This window comes from Pseudopipra pipra, chromosome 3 (assembly GCF_036250125.1).
Source record: "Pseudopipra pipra isolate bDixPip1 chromosome 3, bDixPip1.hap1, whole genome shotgun sequence".
NCBI classification, from domain to species: domain Eukaryota; kingdom Metazoa; phylum Chordata; class Aves; order Passeriformes; family Pipridae; genus Pseudopipra; species Pseudopipra pipra.
Genome location: NC_087551.1, coordinates 96,889,159 through 96,892,478, shown reverse-complemented (window position 1 = coordinate 96,892,478; position 3,320 = coordinate 96,889,159). Strand labels below are relative to the sequence as shown.

The following is a 3,320-nucleotide window of genomic DNA, read 5'->3' as shown; positions in this document are numbered from 1 at the left end:
ACATCATTTGCTGTGCTTAATTTTGACAACACTTCAGTAATATCGAGTGGGACTTAACAGCTGGATTTGGTGTTTAAAAACTAAAATACCATTACTTGTTTTCTTGGAAACCTGGTAGTTTTATTGTTGAATTTTCTGTTTACTCTTATTTAAACTCCAAGTCATACAAATAAATTATGGGTTTAGACTGACCTTTATCTCATGTTTTGAATTTTGCATGTAAACTTGCTCAGTGTTTCAATACATTTGAACAAAACAACAGTGTTGAAATGAAAACATCACTTGACTGAAGTTGATCTATAATTGTGAAGAAAGAAAAGCATACTAACAAACATAAAAATGACCCAAAATCTAATTTTGGATGTAATGATTTATTGTGATTCTGGAGTCACGAAAATGCTTTGATGTGTCTTGGATCCATACATAAAATCTACAGTGGTTGAGACTGATTTTTAACATGGGCTGATCTCAGCCAGGCAGAGATCATGGATTAGACTGTAGCACCCAACTTGTCTCATTGCACAGATTAGGTCAGAATACCAGTTTGGATCCAGGTTTCCTCTCACAGAGCCTGCAGGAAGAAAACAGCAAAATTCCTACATCTGCTCAGCCTTAGTCACCCATCCCCCCTCTAGCTATTCATCATTTAGATAATGTTTTCTCTAAATCATTCCTATTTTATGCCTATCAATGCCATGTAACACTGTAGATCTAAGCTTTCATCTCTCCTTACTTTGCTAGCCAACATAACACTGATTAGCAGAGAAATAAAGATGTTTACACAGAAACAGAATTCACTTGGGTTTTTGTTTTGGTTTGGTTTGGTTTTTTTGGAGTATAGAGCTGAACATGATTTTGGTATAGCAAAGAAAAGCCCACACACTCCTGACATCATTTCAGAACTGATTAAACAACTGGGCATTAGTGAAAGCAGGATGTGGTCCCAGGATGAAGTTTTAACAAGGCAATTTTAGTAATATCTTTTTATTCATCTCCTCTTCATCTCTCACTTAAGAGATTCTCCAAAGATCATTTAACACCATAATCTGCTAACCACTGTCATTACCATGTTTTTCTGACCTTCATTCTTCCTTTTTTATTTTAAAATAGATGTAGAAATACAGATATAGTAGTCTAAAGTAAATTTTTTATTTAATATTTCAGTAACAATTTAGATTTCTACGACTGCATGTATCTGGTTAGGAACTGGAAAAGTAGAGTGGTATGCATTAGACAACAGGCAACAAATGGAGAGTGTGTTAAGGCATTTTCTCATCCTGCTCTGGGAGTAAGGAACCTCTTAAGGCACTGAATAATACAGAAGATTCAGTCTGTGAGTGCTGGTCCATCCCTTTCCCAAATGAAAATGGGATGTAAAGGAGAGTCTATCACAAATATCAGGAGCATAAAAACAGTCATTTTGCATGATCCAGGTTATCAACATACTTACAAAGAGAGGTGTCTTTCCCAGATTAGGGTGTAGGACATGATGAACATAATCAATAGCAGCTGGTCTGGAAAAGGAGAACCCTAGTCAAGGTAAAGCAAATATAACCACAGCCTGCAGGATATGTGATGCACATTTTCCACCCTTCCCAATCTTTCCAAGGCCTCACCCGAATCACTATGCAATAGAAAACACAGTTCAAGGAACTGGAAAATGCAAGTCACAAAAAAAGGAGGTTTAATCACAAAAGAGGAAAAGACAGGAGAGATAATTGCCAAGTTCACAGACAGCAAACAAAAGCTACCAACTCCACTACTGCCATTTTTCACTAATGAAACATTACTTGCATCTAGAAATTTCATGTACAATCTGTACTGCTAAAAGTTCCCAGTCCCCCACCTATGTTTTCAAACATGTTTTCAAAAGAAGGTATTGGTCAATAATGTCTGTTACTTCTTTCAAGGTGTTTTGCAATAAAGGAATGGAAGTAACCAAGGAAAAAGAAGCTGCTCCTGGTTTGATTAAAAGTACACTGAACAAGGGTGCATTACATTCTTCTCTTTGAAAATTTGCAACAATAAAAGTAGATCATCAGCTAAACAAAGGTAAACTACAATTTTGTACGACCACACTTACAAAAATCAAAGGTAATTTTGGTGAAGCCAGAGACCTAAATCAAAGCACTACTGTGATTTTACATTCTCATAAAATGTATTGCCTGCAGTCCCTAACTATTTTCGTCTGAAATTTTACATTAATTAGCTCACATCCTGCATATAGCATCAAAGTATTTCCATGCTTTGATAAGTCACAGCTGAGATGTCAGGGGTCATTGATCCTTGAATGAGCCACATAGATGTAAAAATGGCAATTTTGCAGGGGGTTAGAAATCGGGGAAAATCTTACCTCACAGGAACTACTAAAAAAGAAGGCAGCGTAGGTATGAATCATGTTTCCTGAGGGTGTATCACACTATTCTTTTCTCTGGTTCTATCAATAGACCAGGTCCGTTCTCCACTTCTCTCAGACATCACTACAGTTGCCAGAGATCACTATAGTTACCAACCACAAGCAATAGTTTGTCATTGGTTTGTTTTACGGCTTCTCTTGGTCCTTAGGTTCAAAAAATCAGTTACAGAAGGACAAAACAAAATTACAAACTCATAGATCATAGAATTGTTTAGGTTGGAAAAGATCTTTAAAATCATTGAGGACAATCACGGCCTTCTTGGTCACCTGGACACACTACTCGCTCATGTTCAACCAGCTGTCAAACAGTATCCCCAAGTCCTTTGCCACTGGATAGCTTTACAGCCACTCTTCCCCCAGCCTGTACTGCTTCACGGGGTTGCTGTGAGCCAAGCGCAGGACCCGGCATTTATCCTTGTTGAACCGCATACATGTTGGCCTTGTCCCATCAATCCAGCCTGTCCAGGTCCCTCTGCAGAGTATTCCTACCCTCCAGCAGATCAACACTCCCACCCAACCTGGTGTCGTCAGCAAACTGAATGATCCCCTTGTTCAGATCATTGACAAAAACATTAAACAGAACTGGCCCAAATACTGAGCTCTGTGGAGTATCTCTTGTGACTGGCTGCCAGTAGGATGTAACTCCTTCACCACCACTCTCTGGGCCCAGTCATCCAGCTGGTTTTTACCCAGGGAATGGTGTAGCCATCTAAGCCATGAGCAGCCAGTTTCTTCAGAAGAATGCTATGGGAAGTGGTGCCAAAGGCTTTAGTAAGGTAAACAACATCCACAGCCCTTCCCTCATCCACTAAGTGGGCCAGTTTGTCATGCAAGGAGATCAGGCTGGTCAAGCAGGACTTTTTACAAACACATGCAGGCTGGGCCTGATCCCCTGGTTATCCCG

General features: G+C 39.3%; 1 long non-coding RNA gene across 1 annotated transcript; it reads right to left on the bottom strand.

The window, feature by feature from the left end:
- Window positions 1–206: 206 nt before the first annotated feature.
- On the bottom strand, window positions 207–3,119 carry LOC135410620 (uncharacterized). Its single transcript, XR_010428789.1, has 3 exons — window positions 2,354–3,119; window positions 1,451–1,514; window positions 207–571 (listed from the first exon to the last, which is right to left on the bottom strand). It is a non-coding gene; the product is annotated as an uncharacterized LOC135410620 (long non-coding RNA).
- Window positions 3,120–3,320: the final 201 nt, after the last annotated feature.